Source organism: Helianthus annuus, chromosome 5 (genome assembly GCF_002127325.2).
Source record: "Helianthus annuus cultivar XRQ/B chromosome 5, HanXRQr2.0-SUNRISE, whole genome shotgun sequence".
Classification (NCBI taxonomy): Eukaryota; Viridiplantae; Streptophyta; class Magnoliopsida; order Asterales; family Asteraceae; genus Helianthus; species Helianthus annuus.
The window spans coordinates 88201985-88223402 of record NC_035437.2 but is presented as its reverse complement, the minus strand read 5'-3'; the positions used below and the strand labels follow the sequence as shown (position 1 = coordinate 88223402).

Here is a 21418-nt window from a genome sequence, read left to right as displayed (position 1 = left end):
CATTTGTTTACACAATAACATTTCAACATTTATTTGACATTACATTTTGGGTGGTTTGTTTGGTAAGTGATTTAAATAACAAGGCGTGTGTAATAAGATAAAAGCATGGTGGATACGCCGCTGGTACTTCCTATATATAAGTGCTTTTATGGTATTACATATAGTAGCGTTATTTAAACCATTTCAAGTTAGACATAATACATTTTACACTTATATCATATCTTCATAAAGCATTGTTTTACAAACAACATATTTTATACAAACTCATTTTTACTTAGTTATTCATCTCATTATGCATTGTTCTTTTATATCATCTGATTTCTTATCACTTATGTATAATTTATAAAAGAAAACATTTTACAAGGATCATGACTAACTTTTGTTAAACATTTTCTTTAAACTTATAAGTCATGAATCCTAAATCAATAAAACATATGTATCTCACAGACATTTTTATGCTGACGTACCTATTTTCACATGTGTTTCAGTAAATGATGCATAGGATTGATCAAGATACACATAGGCAGACTCGGGCCTTAGTGACAATAAAAGATGGAAGACTAGTTAATTATGTTATGATTCCTTGTTATTAAGACATTGTAACTTCTTTTAATCAATAAAACAACATTTAATTTTCCATGTGTTATGAAACAATGATTCTGTTACAACACTCCCCGACGATTCCGCCATGATTTGTTGTTTTACGTGGTCGGGGTGTGACATATGTAAATAAACATTTACGGGGTTAAATAATGGTGGATAAAACACTTAACTCTTGGTTAATATTAAGGGTTAAAATTTGATTTGGGGTTAAATCTATATGTATATATAAAGGCTTAGATGAGGGACCTTTCTTGTAAATATGAGACTAAACAAAAGCAAAAAAAAGACCAGGAATCCCATTTTGGGTGGTCACGTGAGTTCAGCCCAAGGGATGGCACTCCTAAGTTGATTCAACACTAAAAACCCCAAATTGGTGATGAAATTCATCAAATTGAAGGTAGCAAAGAGGAAATGTGTGACCAGGAGGGTTCAACTTCATAGTTTAAGCATTTGGTAAGAACCCTAACACCAATCTCTTCTAAATTCCGTAATCCACAAGTGGTTTTGACTAATTAAGTTAAATTCATGGAATGGAATGATTATATGTCCTACATTGAACATGTCTAATAGTGTTGTGATAGTTTCATACTTGAAATTGGTTAATGTCAATAGATGATGATTTTGGTTTTTATTAGTAGCTTGATGTTACTAGAATGATTGTACTTCTATGTTATTAGCATGGATTGTATGAGAATTATACCCTATGTATTATGCATGATGCTTATTAGTTAAGTTGATTTGCAAGTTGATTACAAAGATAGCCTAATTTGGTGGTTAGGATGAGTAAAAGTGATAAGTTCATGAATTGGTTACTTGCTAGATGTATAGTGAATGAAATAACCATGTATGATGTAGTATGCACACTAGGTGTTTGTGAAAATGCCTAAGGGAAGTGTAGATAAATAGAATGGATCACGAACTTTATAATACTGTATAAAATGACGTAGTCGTCTAATGTGAGTATATTATAGTTGGTTGGAAAGGTTTGAGGTATACTTCAACTCGCTTTAAGTATACAAAACTGAATTTAAGGTCAAACGGGTCAAAATTGTCGATTTCAGTAGCTAAGTGGGAAGTTATTACACAAAAATAAGTTGTTGTCCAGATTTTTGAAAAATTGTATAAAATCACAGAAAAATCGTTAGAGGGTGTGCCATATATGCTTGGAAAGGTATTCGAGTCCTCTACAATATATCTTTGAACATGAAAAGCTGATTCAATTGTTAAAGATGTCAAAATGTGTCACGAACAGCTGATGCGCAAAAGTGCAACACTAAGATTGTGGTTTTTATAAAAGTTTAACTAAAGGCCATTGTTGGTCTAGATATAAATATGACTTTTGATGAATAATTCACACTAAATATAGTGTGGTTATGATTCTAAGGTACTTGCATATAGACTAATGCAAGTAGTTTTAACGGGAACAAAAGAGATAAATTGTTAATGTGTATATATATATATATATATGTGAATCGGCAGTTTGACTTCTAAAAGTCAAACTGAACTATAATATAATTGAATGAAAATATGTTATTAAAGTCCATATGTTTGATGGTCATAGTATATGATGACTAATCTAATTATCTTGTGGATTTTACGTTATATGATAGTTTAACTCTTAACAAGCCAGGTGGAGCTTGGAACGGAATGGGTCAAGCGGGTCAAACACGCGAAAAGGCATGATCGGACGCAAGGTAAGTAAAGCTTATACCTCTTAAATAAAACCCAACTTATGTAATAAGTTAAGAACAAGACGAACAAAGAATCGGATGAGTATTTGGTGTAAATACTTGTTGACGCGAACCAAAACGGGTCAAACAAGTAAAAAGGAGTTTTTGGTGTAAATACTTGCTGACGCGAACCAAAACGGGTCAAACGGGTAAAAATAAGTTTCTGATATAAAACACTTGCTGACGCGAACCGAAATGGGTCGAGCAAGTAAAAATATAGTTTTTGGTATAAACACTTGCTGATGCGAAATAAAACAGGTCAAACGAGTAAAAATAAGTTTTTGATATAAAACACTTGCTGACGCGAACCGAAATGGGTCGAGCAAGTAAAAATATAGTTTTTGGTATAAACACTTGTTGATGCGAAATAAAACGGGTCAACGAGTAAAAATAAGTTTTTGATATAAAACACTTGCTGGTGCGAACCGAAATGGGTCGAGCGAGTAAAAATAAGTTTTTCTATAAACACTCGCTGACGCGAACCAAAATGGGTCGAGCGAGTAAAAAGATAAGTAAATCATATGTTAATGATTAAACTAGTGATCGTAAAAAAAGAGAAAAAAAAGACCCGATGACGTAAGTCATAATGGGTCAAATAAGTGATATCGCAATTAATTCCCATGTTAGTGATTTAAACGATATAAGGACTTGTCTAGTTATCTAAAGAATAAATTAATAATGGTTCAAAGACTGAACGGGTCATACGAGTCAAATGGTAATGATATCACCAATTGAGCGTAATATTTAACGTGTGTTATTGTTAAGTGTTATACTCACAGGTAAGGTTACTATACGGACAAGTATTGTCATGACTAGTGAAAATAAATTTTCAAGGTACTGAAAACGGGTCATTGCATTGACCCGCGCCAGGTATGTCTAACCAGTCGTTTGAGGTAAACCGCCATACCGGAATTAAAAAAATGAAAAAAAATGAAAAGTTAAGGTTTGTCTAAAGTAACCAACCATAATTCGAGTTGCGGTTGGTAGAAACAAGTAGAATATTGATAAGAAAGTTGAAGGCATAAACTAGAATGCAGAATGCCTCCTAACAGGTCGGTTGGGTAACTAACTTCGAACCGAAAAAGTAATTTGAAATGAAAACACGTTTTTAGCTGGCATGGTCGGGTGGAAACCTGATCCGGCCGGGTGGAAACCTGATCCGGCCGGGTAAGGGTGCTGAGAAAAAAGGCATGTTTCAGCTGGACACAGCCGGACGGAAACCTGAACCGCCCGGGAAATAAAAAAAACATGTTTAGATGAAATTTATTGCGTTTAGTATTTTCGTTCAAATGTTTGATTGCAAATCATTCGACAGTTTAATTTAAACACAAATTATTTTTAGTGTTTGTGATAGGCTATCTCAAGGACGGGAACTGGACGGACGACCAAGCACACGCAGAACCGAACACTATTAAACCAATATCTCCTTGGAGAAGTTTCACGAGAAAGTTGAAGCATGATCATGCGTTTCAAAGTTCTCAAAATTAAAAACTTGACTATTGCATAATACAAATCAAGTGTAATAATTTGTTATGTCTATCGTCTGGTTTGTCGGTTAACACAGACGTATAAGTTCTATGTAAAAAGAAAAAACTGGGACCTAATTTTCTGAGTTTATTAAGATATTATTCAAAACAGGTTAGAGTGTTACAAGTGGTATTCAGAGCTCATGGTTTAAAGGGTTAAAGTGTTCGGTTTGAGACTTGGTTGCGTGATCCGGTAAGTTTTTATGAATAATAACGGTCTACCATGGTTGAATGTTGTTGTAAACACAATATAGGGCTATCGTGTGAACGCACATTACTCCAAAAGAAAAGATATGGTAAAAGACAAGTATGGTTAGCGAATTACTTGTCTTAACAAGTATTATAGGATGCCTTGATTATAGTACGAGTGCTTATTAATTTTAAAGTTACTAATCCTTTGTGACGTTTCAGTAACATAATGCTCACATTTGAAGATGGCAAGAGTCTAATGATCTACCGATCTGATGATGACTGCTCTGAAGTATGACAAGTATAGCATGCTCTCCAAGGACCGAAATCAAGTAATCGAATAAAGGTCGAACGACAATGAAAGCCCATTAGGGTGAGTATCTCCCAGGTGCACGCGTTAAATTATTGTATAAATGGTAGTATGCAACATATACGTAGTGGATGACGGTTAAATACGGGATTAAGGTATGGGAAAATCGGATGGGATACCATCCATGATGATGTTTCCAAGAGAAATTGGGCCGGTAATACGCATCATTCACAATCGTGAATAATAAAAATATAAGAGTGAAGATTTTAAAACTTAGATAGGGTGACCATCCAAGTTAACATTATCAGTAAGATCCTATTGAGGAAAAGTAACGATCACGTGAATAAATATGGTTGCATAAAAGTTTATAAATTCAAAACATTCTATATGTTTTAGATGAAAATGAGTAAAACTAATAATTGTTAAATAACAATAAGAATAGGTTTTACCAAATAAAATCGGAGATACGGATATGAACCAAGAATTTACTTACATGGGAGGTAATGCGTTAGTTATAATAAGGTCATATGTACCATGTGTTAACTTCTTTCCTTGGCCAAGTAACTAGTAAACACATGATGCCTTAAACTTCTTATAATAAACGCATATACGTCCGATGTAGTAAAAGCGAGGTTAATGGAAAGGGAATAATCTCATGAAGAGAATGTGGATGGTTTAAGCTTAACTGCTTAAACAACATAATGAGTCAAATAAATGTAAACGCAAACCGGGTAACGGGAGTGTGAAACACAAGGTTAATGAGCCCGGGTAATGGGTTGTAGTTGAAAGGGAAATCCTTGGATTAATTCATTATGGACTAAAGAGCCATGGTTGACAAAAAGGGCAAGTAAAATCGACGTATAAATGACCCGCGGGGTCATAGAAGCAGAGGTATTGCCTGAATAGAAAACGATCATAGTTATGAACTACGGTCGGTGTAAGAAAATAATAGTGATAAAAGGATTTATAGATCCGGCAAGTAAAACCAATGCATAAATGACCCACGGGGCTATAGAAGCAGAGGTGTTGCCAATACGGATCAAACATGGTCATGGGTCATGGTTGCTATAAAAAGAAATTTGCCTTTCATGGTCTAAAGGGCCATGATTGGTGGAAAAAAATGAATGAAGAGAAAATGATTTTTATAATCATAAAATGGGTGTGTTAACACCAAACACACTTAAAGAATGACACGGGTAAATGTTGGCCTACGAGATCATCACGACCTTCGGGTCGTGAAGGTCGTGAATAATGATAAATGTCTACGGACCAAGGTGTCCCTCGGGTCACTAATAAAAGGGAATGGACCTTAGAGGTCTTACCTTAAAAGGGTAAAATCTTAATGAAATAGCCTATGATGTAAAGAAAGAGGGGCATATTGGCCAATTGAGATAAGCCGTGGGAACCAGTTACGGTTCCCCGTGTAAAACTAAAACGGTAAAAAGAATTGTTTGGTTGTCAATTTCTTGATGCAAGTAATTGACACAAGTTAAAGAGAAAACGTTGAACTAAAATTCGGTTTCAGTTAGAAACAATGTTTTAACAAACCTAAATAATATGGGATGGATTGGGAAACAGTTAATATTAAAAAGAAACGAGTTTTGGCACCAATAGGTGCAAGGCCATGTTTTCGAAAAGAAAATTTTGAAAAGGATGAAATGTTGAAAGAAACTTGGACATGACGTGCTACGATCATGGTCAAGGTTATGAGTTAGGAATGATTACATTGTAGCATAAGTTATGAGACTTGGGGCTACTAACGCATATAAGGTCTTTGGGAAGTAACGAGAGTATACCCGAATAACAGGGTATAATGTCACCTATGACTGAGGAGTCTAACCGGAAAGTCCGGTCAAGGTCAATATTTTGCTTATAACTTAATCTTGCGCTTGTCTTAATAGGATTAGAGCGGAATAAACATGTTGACAGATTCATATGATCGAGTGGCCAGAGGGTAACTCGCCAAGATAGATAATAAAGAGAATAAGTACAAGATAAAAGTAACGACCCATGAGTCCTTACACATGAAAGGTGCATGTGGCAAGGCGTATGATAGTTCTTGACTGAACGGATGGACGCCTTGAGAACAAAGGTGACGATCAAGAAAAAGAGCAAGAAAAGAACATCGGAAGGAGGTCGGCCACCACTTTAGAGTCCAAAAAAAAACACTACCATACCTTCCTAGTAAGCTTATTGAATGATTAAAATGTGAGCAACGCTCAAACGAAAACCAAAACTAAGTTCATTGGGTTTAACCCAAGGAACTACGTAAGAAAGGTTTCAGGACGAAACCTCGTTAAGTGGGGTAGACTTGTAACACCCCAAAAGAGGCTTGGCAATTAAACCAAATTAACCGCGGATGAGAGGGTAAAATATCGTTGGTGGTAAAAGTTAACCTGTAAACATTAGGATTTAAATAAATAAATCTAATGTTTAATTAATGGAAAATGAATGCCTTTCTCGGAAGATAAAGTTTATCAAAAGACTCGGACTACCGGAACTTAAATTAAACCGGGTCCGTCGAACCAGGACCCGAAACAGTGGGGACTAGGTTTGTCCACAAAAAGATTGAGATGTAACGTTTATAAAATGTGGACTTTAGAGTTTATTGTGTTGAAAACCTATAAAAAACACGATTAGTCCATTTATGTGATAAATTGATGTATATAAAGGCTTAGATGAGGGACCTTTCTTGTAAATATGAGACTAAACAAAAGAAAAAAAAAGACCAGGAATCCCATTTTGGGTGGTCACGTGAGTTCAGCCCAAGGGATGGCACTCCAATTGGTGATGAAATTCATCAAATTGAAGGTAGCAAAGAGGAAACGTGTGACCAGGAGGGTTCATCTTCATGGTTTAAGCATTTGGTAAGAACCTTAACACCAATCTCTTCTAAATTCCGTAATCCACAAGTGGGGTTTGACTAAATTAAGTTAATTTCATGGAATGGAATGATTATATATCCTACCTTGAACATGTGTAATAGTGTTGTGATAGTTTCATACTTGAAATTGGTTAATGTCAATAGATGATGATTTTGGTTTTTATTAGTAGCTTGATGTTACTAGAATGATTGTACTTCTATGTTATTAGCATGGATTGTATGAGAATTATACCCTATGTGTTATGCATGATGCTTATTAGTTAAGTTGATTTGCAAGTTGATTACAAAGATAGCCTAATTTGGTGGTTAGGATGAGTAAAAGTGATAAGTTCATGAATTGGTTACTTGCTAGATGTATAGTGAATGAAATAACCATGTATGATGTAGTATGCACACTAGGTGTTTGTGAAAATGCCTAAGGGAAGTGTAGATAAATAGAATGGATCACGAACTTTATAATACTGTATAAAATGACGTAATCGTCTAATGTGAGTATATTATAGTTGGTTGGAAAGGTTTGAGGTATACTTCAACTCGCTTTAAGTATACAAAACTGAATTTAAGGTTAAACGGGTCAAAATTGTCGATTTCAGTAGCTAAGTGGGAAGTTATTACACAAAAATAAGTTGCTGTCCAGATTTTTGAAAAATTGTATAAAATCACAGAAAAATCGTTAGAGGGTGTGCCATATATGCTTGGAAAGGTATTCGAGTCCTCTACAATATATCTTTGAACATGAAAAGCTGATTCAATTGTTAAAGATGTCAAAATGTGTCACGAACAGCTGATGCGCAAAAGTGCAACACTAAGATTGTGGTTTTTATAAAAGTTTAACTAAAGGCCACTGTTGGTCTAGATATAAATATGACTTTTGATGAATAATTCACACTAAATATAGTGTGATTATGATTCTAAGGTACTTGCATATAGACTAATGCAAGTAGTTTTAACAGGAACAAAAGAGATAAATTGTTAATGTGTATATATATATATATATGTGTGAATCGGCAGTTTGACTTCTAAAAGTCAAACTGAACTATAATATAATTGATTTTGTTTTATTTGATCGGCTGTCGCAAGAAGAAAAAGAACAGGAGGAACAATTTACAAACAAATCATTTGGACGAATCGATTGAGGAAGTACGGTTAGTGAGATGAGATGGCTTCTCTGGGCGATTTGGCGATCCTGTGAAAACCCTAGTTCTTGTTCATTCTAATCTTATTCTTGATCGATTTGGGTTAGCAATTGTGGTGTTGTCGATCCTTCTGAGTAAGGTTTCTAGACTTCTACCGTGGTTTCTAATCTTTTGAAGTCAGGTTTAGGGTTTGTTTCGTTTCGTTTTCTTGCTAGGGTTTTGTTGCCAATTCGTTTGAGTTTTTTTTTTCTTGGTTGGTCTTCTAGTTCGTTGCAGACTTTCTTGATTCTCGTGTTGTTGAGGTTAAAGGGTTCTTGACGACTGATTAGGGTTTCTGCCGAAATCTCTAGTTACTGTTTGATACTCTTTAGTTCTTGCATGCATGGAGGGAAATAGTGATGGGATCAAAGCTTTGGATCATGGTACACCAGGGAACGATGATAACACACCACCGGTGCGTGGGATTGGACTGCGAGTAACCAATATTGAGGGTAATCCTTTGTTGCCGAGACGTGGTATGTTCTCTACTAACAATGTGTCGGTCATTGATGGTTTGTTTGATATTTCAAAACCTGTGGAAGTGGATACTACGTGGGGATATGGGGGTGACTATACGGCAGCCAAAAACGATATCCCTGCAAACCCTAGTTCGGGTAAGGGTGCTACGATTCAGGACAAGGGTTTCTGGGATCCTACTAATAAAGATAGCAACAGTTCGTATGCTGACAAACTCCAGTCCAAGAGTCGGATCAAAAGGGAGGTTAATTTCAGATTCATGCAGCCGGCTGAGATACGTGATGATGCTGACATTGTTATTCCTAAAGAGGTGGTCCAACAGGTACAGGATAAATTTGAGAACGTTCTATATGGTTATTTTCTAGGGAATAGATTGCCTTTCCCGATGGTAGAGTATTATGCCAAAAACGTTTGGTCGAAGTTTGGGTTTTCGAAGCTAATGATGAACTCAGCGGGTTTCTTTTTCTTCAAGTTTGAGGAGAAGGAGGGTATGATGAAAGTGCTGGAAGGGGGTCCGTGGTTGATAAGGAAAATTCCATTATTTCTTAATGTTTGGTCGCCGAAGGTCAGCTTAAAAAAAGATGGCATTAAAACGCTTCCTCTTTGGGTCAAAATGCATAATGTCCCGATTGCAGTTTATTCGGATGATGGTTTAAGCTTGTTGGCTTCTAAGTTGGGGGTGCCTAAAAGACTGGATTCTTACACAGCGGATATGTGTGCAGAGAATTGGGGTAGAAGTAGCTATGCCCGTGCTATGATAGAGGTAAATGCTGATACTGAGCTCAAAGATTATATTTCTATTGCTATTCCTAAGATGGACGAGGAGGGCTATATTTTGGAACGAATCAAAGTTGAATATGAATGGAGGCCGCTTCGATGTGCAACATGTTGTTTGTTTGGTCATGATGAGAAAACATGTAGTAAGATTGACAAAGGGAAGGCAAAACAGGTTTCGGTAGATGAGGAAGGGTTTGTAACTGATAGAAGACGGGTGGCGAGACAAACGTTTCCCCAAAGGAAACAACAACGTCCGAAGGTGATATATAGACCTAAAGTTAATAATTCTGGAGCGAGTACATCCGGAACTAAAGCAAACAATGATCAGCCAACTATGCAGGTGTCGAACTCCTTTTAGGTTTTAACTCCGGTTGAAGATGGTGAACAACCTAAGGCTGATAATGAGCATACTCGCCGTGTGAGTCCTGAGAAGCTAGCAGGTTTACAAAATGAGGAGGTTCTGGAACGGGTACCAACTGAAATGTCTAAATTCATGGGTAATAATGTTAACAGTACTCAGTCTGAGGGGGCAAGCACTCCCGGTGCAAGCGGTTTTAATGGGTAGTGTAGCTGCCTGGAATATAATGGGTTTAAATCGTCCCCTGAAACAAAACGAAGTTCGTACTCTTATTGATGAAAACCAGTTGAGTATTTGTGCGGTTCTGGAGACTCATGTAGATGTTAATAACCTTGATAAGGTTTGTAAGGGGGTCTTTCGTAGGTGGAATTGGACATCGAATGGCGGATTATGTCAAAGAGGAACCAGAATTATTTTGGGGTGGAATACAGAGGATGTTGATCTCATGGTGCTTTCACAATCTGACCAGGTTATTCACACTCAAGTTATGTTTAAAGCTGAATCCAAAAGATTTCTTTGTTCCTTTGTCTATGCGGAAAATAAATATCAAGATCGTAGATCCCTTTGGGAGGATATCTGTAAGCATTCCAGATTAGCTCACGATCAACCTTGGGTAGTGTTAGGGGATTTTAACTCAGCTCTCAATATGGAGGATTGTCTATACGGTCCCTCGAGTCACACCATTAGTATGAGAGAATTTTTTGATTGCATCCAAGTTGCTGAACTTGTGGATGTTCGGAGTCATGGGCTCCATTACACCTGGAACCAAAAGCCTAGAAAAGGGATTGGAGTTCTCAAAAAGTTAGATCGGATCATGAGTAATATTAAATTTATGGATTTATTTCCTGATGTTTACGCTTTGTTTAAGCCGGCTCGGGTCTCTGATCACTCCCCCTGTATTTTAAAATTACCATGTCTTACCCGTAAAAAGCAGAAACCATTTAAATTTCCGAATTTCTTGACTGCTAAGCCGGAGTTCAGGCAGTATGTTGTTCGTGAATGGGCCAAGGATATTCAAGGTTATGCTATGTTCTCGGTGACTAGGAAAATGAGTAATCTGAAACCTTGTTTTCGCAAACTATTACACCAACAGGGGAACCTTCATGAAAAGGTTAAAAGGCTGCGTATTGAGCTGGATTCGGCCCAACAATTAGTTGATACTAATCCCCTAGACGTAGAAGCTCGTGACTGGGCTGCCAAGTGTCTTCATGACTTTCAGGAGGCGGCATATGATGAAGAATGTTTCCTAAAGCAAAAATCAAAGGTTCAATGGCTGTGTGCTGGTGACTCGAATACGGCTTATTTTCATAATGTGGTGAAAAGCAGAAATTTCAGAAACAAAATTAGTTGTATTCATGATATCCATGGGAATCGATTTGAAGGTGAGGATGTTACTACTGCCCTTGTGGAGCATTATTCGAATTTTTTGGGTACTGATCAGATAGTTCAGAATTTTGATGATGAGGATCTCTTTATTAATACCCTTAGCCAAGTATCGGCTGATAACATGGTCAGACAAGTGACTCGAGAGCAGGTTAAAGCAGCCATGTTTAGTATTGGTGAAAATAAAGCCCCGGGCCCTGATGGATTCACATCGGCTTTCTTTAAACAATCGTGGGATATAGTAGGAGATGAGGTAACGAATGCGGTTCTTGATTTCTTTCAAAATGGTAAACTTCTGAAACAAGTCAACCATACGATCTTGGCTCTAGTTCCTAAAAAGGATACTCCAAACTCTGTTATTGACTATCGTCCTATTTCTTGCTGTAATGTGCTCTTTAAATGCATCAGTAAGATCATCACAGATAGGATTAAAGGGAGTTTGGAAAGTTTGGTCAGCATTAATCAGTCGGCGTTTGTCCCAGGTAGGAAAATCACTGATAATATTCTCCTGACGCAGGAACTGATGCATAATTATCATCTTAGTAGAGGCCCGGCTAGATGTGCTTTTAAAATTGATATCCAAAAGGCATACGATACAGTCAACTGGTCTTTTCTAGAGACAATCCTCAACCGATTTGGGTTTCATAGTAAAATGGTGAACTGGATCATGTCATGTGTTTCAACGGTGACTTACTCGCTGAATATTAATGGGGAACTTCATGGTTATTTTGCGGGAAAACGTGGCCTTCGACAAGGAGACCCTTTGTCTCCGTATTTATTCACTCTAGTGATGGAAGTCTTGACCCTTCTTTTGCAACAAGCAGCCTCGCAGACGTCATTTAAATTTCATGCTCGTTGCTCAAAACAAAAGATAGTAAGTGTCTCATTTGCTGATGATTTGTTTGTTTTCTCTCATGGAGATTGTGTTTCGGTTAAACATCTAAGAGATGCTCTTGGAAAGTTCACCAATATCTCGGGTCTGGTCCCTAGTCCTTCTAAAAGTACGGCTTTCTTCAGTAATGTTCCTCGGCACATTAAGAATTTAATTCTTGAAGTCATGCCCTTCCAAGAAGGCTCCTTACCGGTTCGGTATCTTGGAGTTCCTTTGATATCAACTAGACTCGCGGCCAGTGATTACAAAATTCTTTTGGAACGTGTTGATAGAAGAATAGATAACTGGGTATCCAAATCATTGTCTTTTGCTGGAAGACTCCAGCTTATTAACTCGGTATTGGCAGCCATGTATTCTTATTGGACTTCGGTCTTTATGCTTCCTCATGGTGTTATTAAAGATTTGGAGAAAAAATTGCGCTCTTTTTTATGGAATGGGGGTTTGCAAGGTTCGGCTCGGGCAAAAGTGGCTTGGAAACATGTTTGTACTCCTAAAGATGAGGGGGGTTTAGGCATTAGAAGCATCATGGATGTGAATAAAGCAATGTTGACGTCTCACGTTTGGAGCATAATAACGAATCGCAAATCGTTGTGGGTTCAATGGATTCACTCTTATAAGCTGAAAGGTAAAAGTTTCTGGGAGATTCAATGTAAAGGTAATATTACTTGGGGATGGAGGAAACTCTTGGCTATTCGGTCTAGTATTCGGTCATCTATATGGCTAACTGTTCGAAGTGGGCGGCAAACTAATGCTTGGAGTGATAATTGGTGTCCATACAGCCCTCTTCGCTCTTTTATCTCCCCTAGGGCGATAGCGAATGCTGGTTTTTCTATTAACTCTATGGTTGCTGACATCATTTCTGAGACTGGACAATGGTTGTGGCCTGAAGCTTGGTATGATATTTACCCAGTCCTTATAAATGTTGATATTCCACAACTTTTACCGGACGTGGAAGATCGGTTCGGCTGGATAGATTTAGAAGGCAAAACTCAGCATTTTGGATCTTCGGAGGTTTGGAACAAATTGCGGTATAGAGATGATAAGGTTACTTGGGCTAATGCGGTGTGGTTTACTCAATGCATTCCTCGTCACTCTTTTCATCTTTGGCTGGTTATCAAGAATAAACTCAAGACACAAGATAGGATGTCGGTGTGGGAAGCGGGCAGCGCTACTAATTTGCAGCTCATGTGCTGTCCTTTATGCAAGTACGATCGTGATTCTAGAGACCATCTATTTTTCCAATGCACTTATGCGTCTGAGGTATGGGGTCTGGTTAGAAACATGGTAGATATGGAGAATGTAACGAACACCTGGTCTTCGATTATGCAATGGCTGGAAACCAATTCAAATTCAAGGAATCTGGAGCATATTATTTGCAAAATCATGGTAGCAGCATCCACGTATTATATATGGCAGGAACGGAACAAGCGCTTATTCTCTTCTCTTCAACGAAGTGCGGAGGTTCTCTCAAAAACAATCACTAATACGGTTCGGCTTAGGATTATGGGTCTCAAAATTGGTGGGCAACCGAATCATAAGAAGATAATGGAAAGGTGGCCGATCTCGAAGAACTTGGAGATAGATCCGGGTTAAAGAGTCGCTAGTGTGTTTTCTCATTGTTTAGTTTTGTGGGTTGTGTTTCTCTAGTTTAGCGGTTTGGCTTGGCTGTGTCGTTTGTTGGGTTTTGTTTTGTTTCTTGTTTCCTAGCCTTGGTTTGTCAAGACTAGTAGTGTGTGTTGATGTCACAGCACACCCTGTTTCTTTTATTGGTTGATATAAAATTTAACCGGGGTAACCCTTTACCCAAAAAAAAAAAACTATAATATAATTGAATGAAAATATGCTATTAAAGTCCATAAGTTTGATGGTCATAGTATATGATGACTAATCTAATTATCTTATGGATTTTACGTTATATGATAGTTTAACTCTTAACAAGCTAGGTGGAGCTTGGAACGGAATGGGTCAAGCGGGTCAAACACGCGAAAAGGCATGATCGAACGCAAGGTAAGTAAAGCTTATACCTCTTAAATAAAACCCAACTTATGTAATAAGTTAAGAACAAGACGAACAAAGAATCGGATGAGTATTTGGTGTAAATACTTGTTGACGCGAACCAAAACGGGTCAAACAAGTAAAAAGGAGTTTTTGGTGTAAATACTTGCTGACGCTAACCAAAACGGGTCAAACGGGTAAAAATAAGTTTCTGATATAAAACACTTGCTGACGCGAACCAAAATGGGTCGAGCAAGTAAAAATATAGTTTTTGGTATAAACACTTGCTGATGCGAAATAAAACAGGTCAAACGAGTAAAAATAAGTTTTTGATATAAAACACTTGCTGACGCGAACCGAAATGGGTCGAGCAAGTAAAAATATAGTTTTTAGTATAAACACTTGTTGATGCGAAATAAAACAGGTCAAACGAGTAAAAATAAGTTTTTGATATAAAACACTTGCTGGTGCGAACCGAAATGGGTCGAGCGAGTAAAAATAAGTTTTTCTATAAACACTCGCTGACGCGAACCAAAATGGGTCGAGCGAGTAAAAAGATAAGTAAATCATATGTTATTGATTAAACTAGTGATCGTAAAAAAAGAGAAAAAAAAGACCCGATGACGTAAGTCATAATGGGTCAAATAAGTGATATCGCAATTAATTCCTAAGTTAGTGATTTAAACGATATAAGGACTTGTCTGGTTATCTAAAGAATAAATTAATAGTGGTTCAAAGACTGAACGGGTCATACGAGTCAAATGGTAATGATATCACCAATTGAGCGTAATATTTAACGTGTGTTATTGTTAAGTGTTATACTCACAGGTAAGATTATTATACGGACAAGTATTGTCATGACTAGTGAAAATAAATTTTCAAGGTACTGAAAACGGGTCATTGCATTGACCCGCGCCAGGTATGTCTAACCAGTCGTTTGAGGTAAACCGCCATACCGGAATTAAAAAAATGAAAAAAAATGAAAAGTTAAGGTTTGTCTAAAGTAATCAACCATAATTCGAGTTGCGGTTGGTAGAAACAAGTAGAATATTGATAAGAAAGTTGAAGGCATAAACTAGAATGCAGAATGCCTCCTAACAGGTCGGTTGGGTAACTAACTTCGAACCGAAAAAGTAATTTGAAATGAAAACACGTTTTTAGCTGACATCGCCGGGTGGAAACCTGATCCGGCCGGGTAAGGGTGCTGAGAAAAAAGGCATGTTTCAGCTGGACACAGCCGGACGGAAACCTGAACCGCCCGGGAAATAAAAAAAACATGTTTAGATGAAATTTATTGCGTTTAATATTTTCGTTCAAATGTTTGATTGCAAATCATTCGACAGTTTAATTTAAACACAAATTATTTTTAGTGTTTGTGATAGGCTATCTCAAGGACGGGAACTGGACGGACGACCAAGCACACGCAGAACCGAACACTATTAAACCAATATCTCCTTGGAGAAGTTTCACGAGAAAGTTGAAGCATGATCATGCGTTTCAAAGTTCTCAAAATTAAAAACTTGACTATTGCATAATACAAATCAAGTGTAATAATTTGTTATGTCTATCGTCTGGTTTGTCGGTTAACCCAGACGTATAAGTTCTATGTAAAAAGAAAAAACTGGGACCTAATTTTCTGAGTTTATTAAGATATTATTCAAAACAGGTTAGAGTGTTACAAGTGGTATTCAGAGCTCATGGTTTAAAGGATTAAAGTGTTCGGTTTGAGACTTGGTCGCGTGATCCGGTAAGTTTTTATGAATAATAACGGTCTACCATGGTTGAATGTTGTTGTAAACACAATATAGGGCTATCGTGTGAACGCACATTACTCCAAAAGAAAAGATATGGTAAAAGACAAGTATGGTTAGCGAATTACTTGTCTTAACAAGTATTATAGGATGCCTTGATTATAGTACGAGTGCTTATTAATTTTAAAGTTACTAATCCTTTGTGACGTTTCAGTAACATAATGCTCACATTTGAAGATGGCAAGAGTCTAATGATCTACTGATCTGATGATGACTGGTCTGAAGTATGACAAGTATAGCATGCTCTCCAAGGACCGAAATCAAGTAATCGAATAAAGGTCGAACGACAATGAAAGCCCATTAGGGTGAGTATCTCCCAGGTGCACGCGTTAAATTATTGTATAAATGGTAGTATGCAACATATACGTAGTGGATGACGGTTAAATACGGGATTAAGGTATGGGAAAACCGGATGGGATACCATCCATGATGATGTTTCCAAGAGAAATTGGGCCGGTAATACGCATCATTCACAATCGTGAATAATAAAAATATAAGAGTGAAGATTTTAAAACTTAGATAGGGTGACCATCCAAGTTAACATTATCAGTAAGATCCTATTGAGGAAAAGTAACGATCACGTGAATAAATATGGTTGCATAAAAGTTTATAAATTCAAAACATTCTATATGTTTTAGATGAAAATGAGTAAAACTAATAATTGTTAAATAACAATAAGAATAGCTTTTACCAAATAAAATCGGAGATACGGATATGAACCAAGAATTTACTTACATGGGAGGTAATGCGTTAGTTATAATAAGGTCATATGTACCATGTGTTAACTGCTTTCCTTGGCCAAGTAACTAGTAAACACATGATGCCTTAAACTTCTTATAATAAACGCATATACGTCCGATGTAGTAAAAGCGAGGTTAATGGAAAGGGAATAATCTCATGAAGAGAATGTGGATGGTTTAAGCTTAACTGCTTAAACAACATAATGAGTCAAATAAATGTAAACGCAAACCGGGTAACGGGAGTGTGAAACACAAGGTTAATGAGCCCGGGTAATGGGTTGTAGTTGAAAGGGAAATCCTTGGATTAATTCATTATGGACTAAAGAGCCATGGTTGACAAAAAGGGCAAGTAAAATCGACGTATAAATGACCCGCGGGGTCATAGAAGCAGAGGTATTGCCTGAATAGAAAACGATCATAGTTATGAACTACGGTCGGTGTAAGAAAATAATAGTGATAAAAGGATTTATAGATCCGGCAAGTAAAACCAATGCATAAATGATCCACGGGGCTATAGAAGCAGAGGTGTTGCCAATACGGATCAAACATGGTCATGGGTCATGGTTGCTATAAAAAGAAATTTGCCTTTCATGGTCTAAAGGGCCATGATTGGTGGAAAAAAATGAATGAAGAGAAAATGATTTTTATAATCATAAAATGGGTGTGTTAACACCAAACACACTTAAAGAATGACACGGGTAAATGTTGGCCTACGAGATCATCACGACCTTCGGGTCGTGAAGGTCGTGAATAATGATAAATGTCTACGGACCAAGGTGTCCCTCGGGTTACTAATAAAAGGGAATGGACCTTAGAGGTCTTACCTTAAAAAGGTAAAATCTTAATGAAATAGCCTATGATGTAAAGAAAGAGGGGCATATTGGCCAATTGAGATAAGCCGTGGGAACCATTTACGGTTCCCCGTGTAAAACTAAAACGGTAAAAAGAATTGTTTGGTTGTCAATTTCTTGATGCAAGTAATTGACACAAGTTAAAGAGAAAACATTGAACTAAAATTCGGTTTTAGTTAGAAACAATGTTTTAACAAACCTAAATAATATGGGATGGATTGGGAAACAGTTAATATTAAAAAGAAACGAGTTTTGGCACCAATATGTGCAAGGCCATGTTTTCGAAAAGAAAATTTTGAAAAGGATGAAATGTTGAAAGAAACTTGGACATGACGTGCTACGATCATGGTCAAGGTTATGAGTTAGGAATGATTACATTGTAGCATAAGTTATGAGACTTGGGGCTACTAACGCATATAAGGTCTTTGGGAAGTAACGAGAGTATACCCGAATAACAGGGTATAATGTCACCTATGACTGAGGAGTCTAACCGGAAAGTCCGGTCAAGGTCAATATTTTTGTATAAACACTCGCTGACGCGAACCAAAATGGGTCGAGCGAGTAAAAATAAGTTTTTGTATAAACACTCGCTGACGCGAACCAAAATGGGTCGAGCGAGTAAAAAGACAAGTAAATCATATGTTAATGATTAAACTAGTGATCGTAAAAAAAAAGAGAAAAAAAAGAGATCCGATGACGTAAGTCATAATGGGTCAAATAAGTGATATCGCAATTAAATCCCATGTTAGTGATTTAAACGATATAAGGACTTGTGTAGTTGTCTAAAGAATAAACTAATAATGGTTCAAAGACTTAACGGGTCATACGAGTCAAATGGTAATGATATCACCAATTGAGCGTAATATTTAACGTGTGTTATTGTTAAGTGTTATACTCATAGGTAAGCTTATTATACGGACAAGTATTGTCATGACTAGTGAAAATAAATTTTCAAAGTACTGAAAACGGGTCATTGCATTGACCCGCGCCAGGTACGTCTAACCGGTTGTTTTAGGTAAAACGCCAGTTGTTTGAGGTAAACCGCCATACCGGAATTAAAAAAATGAAAAAAAATGAAAAGTTAAGGTTTGTCTAAAGTAATCAACCATAATTCGAGTTGTGGTTGGTAGAAACAAGTAGAATATTGATAAGAAAGTTGAAGGCATAAACTAGAATGCAGAATGCCTCCTAACAGGTCGGTTGGGTAACTAACTTCTAACCGAAAAAGTAATTTGAAATGAAAACACGTTTTTGGCTGACATGGCCGGGTGGAAACCTGATCCGGTCAGGTAAGGGTGCTGAGAAAAAGGCATGTTTCAGCTGGACACAGCCGGACGGAAACCTGAACCGCCCGGGAAATAAAAAAAAACATGTTTAGATGAAATTTATTGCCTTTAATATTTTCGTTCAAATGTTTGATTGCAAATCATTTGACAGTTTAATTTAAACACTACTTATTTTTAGTGTTTATGATAGGCTATCTCAAGGACAGGAACTGGACGGACGACCAAGCACACGCAGAACCGAATAGTATTAAACCAATATCTCCTTGGAGAAGTTTCACGAGAAAGTTGAAGCATGATCATGCGTTTCAAAGTTCTTGAAATTAAAAACTTGACTATTGCATAATACAAATCAAGTGTAATAATTTGTTGTTAGGATTTAGATCACACACACACGATCAATAAACGAAAGTAATAAGAAAAGTAGATACGAGATTTACGTGGTTCGGTCACAGTTTGTAACCTACGTCCACGTGGGCAACTAGGGTTTGTATTTTATTGAGTGATAATGATTACAAGTACAAGAGATATATTTATAGGCTAGAATTAGGGTTAGTCCCTTGCTAAACAAGTAACTAAACAACTGGACCTAAAACACTTAAAGCCCATTAGGGTTTAATGGGCTGGGCTGAAGACAACATCTCCAACAATCTCCCACTTGGTGTCTTCGGACCTCGAACTGCACCATCTCTTCTGTACTTCTGTAAATGAAAATCCCCCTTGATCTTCAAAACTCCCTAGTTACCCCGCCTTCTAAACATTATTCCTGAAGGCCAGCTGAAGCTATAGCTTCAGCTTATCCAGCACCACAACCTTGGTAAACATATCTGCTGGATTCCTAGCACCTGGGACATTCTTCAAACTGATTAATCCTTCACTGATCAATCCTCTGACAAAATGATACCTCATCCCTATGTGCTTCGTCTTCCTATGATAAACGGGTTTCTTTGCAAGTTTCAGTGCACTTTCATTGTCACAATATAATGGGTAGTCAGCTTGATTCTTCCCTAACTCTTTCATAAAAGCTTTCAACCATACAAGTTCTTTACTGGCCTCAGCTGCTACCATGTATTCAGCTTCTGTAGTAGATAAAGCCACACTTTTCTGAAGTCTGGACATCCAACTCACTGCTGTTCCTCCCACTGTAAAGACATATGTCACACCCCCAAAATCCACACGCGGAGTTAGCGCTGGCAATTGGGTACCTGTTAAGACACGATTAGACCTGTTTGACTGAAAAATACATCCTTTGACTTTTTTAATTTTTAAAATAATTAAAATTACAATGTTAGGATCTATTATTTATTCATCTTTGTACATAAAACATAAAACTGTTTTATAAACATGAGGTAGAAAGTAGTTAAACGAGTCGTAATCATGTTTGAAACTTATGTTGTGCGCGCCGTCAGAAACCTGTTAAACCTGTTAAGACACGATTTGCCAGCCTTACGCGGAGTATCACCGCCTGGAGGCGTGACATGATCAGGATCAAGCCACCAATCATATTGAACATAACAAGTAATAAGTAAAATTCAACCACACAATATGAAAGGTGTTTCAAATAAAAAATGTAGTTAAGTGTTTAGCAAAAGCATAATTATAAAACCCAATGTAAGTATTAAATATGAAATAAAGTAATGTTTTTAGCATAGCACACACTGCCATGTCCCACAACGTCCGCGCCTCCCTCTGCAAGCTCCATGAGTACCTAACGGCCTGCAAGGCATGTAACAACGAGTCAACAACAAAGTTGAGCGAGTTCACAGTTGGTTGTTTAGTTAGAGTATTCGTTTCATAAATCATATGCTCGTTTTGTAAACCATGTATCGTATTAATTCGTATCGCGGTCTCCCAGACATGTGTGCGAAGATTAGTGGGGGCTTCCCATGTGTTACTAGACCGTGTGTATCGACTGCCACGAAAATGTAAGAGGTGCCCTAAGTTAATGTCTATCAGCATTGACCCTTTGCCCATAGTCCATAAGTACACGCTCGTTCGAACGACACGGTGTGAGGTTTGTTAAACCTAATAGCGCTATTAACTAATGACGTGCTCGCCATAGGCCTCGGCGATTAAGTCGATATAAATGAGGGACTTCATGATAGAGGCTTGGTCCAGTGTGTATACTTGGCATCCTACCCACAGAGGATGGTCGTAATTACCGTTTAGTTCATTTACCCATTCCCAACCCTTGGGAATCCCATGCCTTGGAAAGAGTGTGAACCCACCTTGGTTTGCTCAGTATGCTAAAGTATGTGCTCACAGTTAATCAATCAAGGCCTATAGTACGCACGTATACATAATCAGTTGACATTCACAAAGTTGAACTAGCAGTTAAGATCATCACGTTCATACAAGTAATCACTAACACATAGCATTTATCAGTTATACGAGTTCATGCAAGTCATCATCAATAACAGTTAACTAACCCAGT

General features: G+C 37.3%; 1 long non-coding RNA gene across 5 annotated transcripts; it reads left to right on the top strand.

The window, feature by feature from the left end:
- Window positions 1–914: 914 nt before the first annotated feature.
- LOC118492289 lies at window positions 915–19634 on the top strand. Of its 5 annotated transcripts, none has more exons than XR_004893038.1 (4): window positions 915–1056; window positions 2214–7225; window positions 14228–16415; window positions 19178–19634. It is a non-coding gene; the product is annotated as an uncharacterized LOC118492289 (long non-coding RNA). The 5 variants fall into 5 exon arrangements; XR_004893040.1 differs by lacking the exon at window positions 19178–19634 and having other exon boundaries at window positions 2234–2297; window positions 3676–7225; window positions 14228–19158; XR_004893039.1 differs by lacking the exon at window positions 19178–19634 and having other exon boundaries at window positions 2214–2297; window positions 3676–7225; window positions 14228–19158.
- The last annotated feature ends 1784 nt before the right edge of the window (window positions 19635–21418 follow it).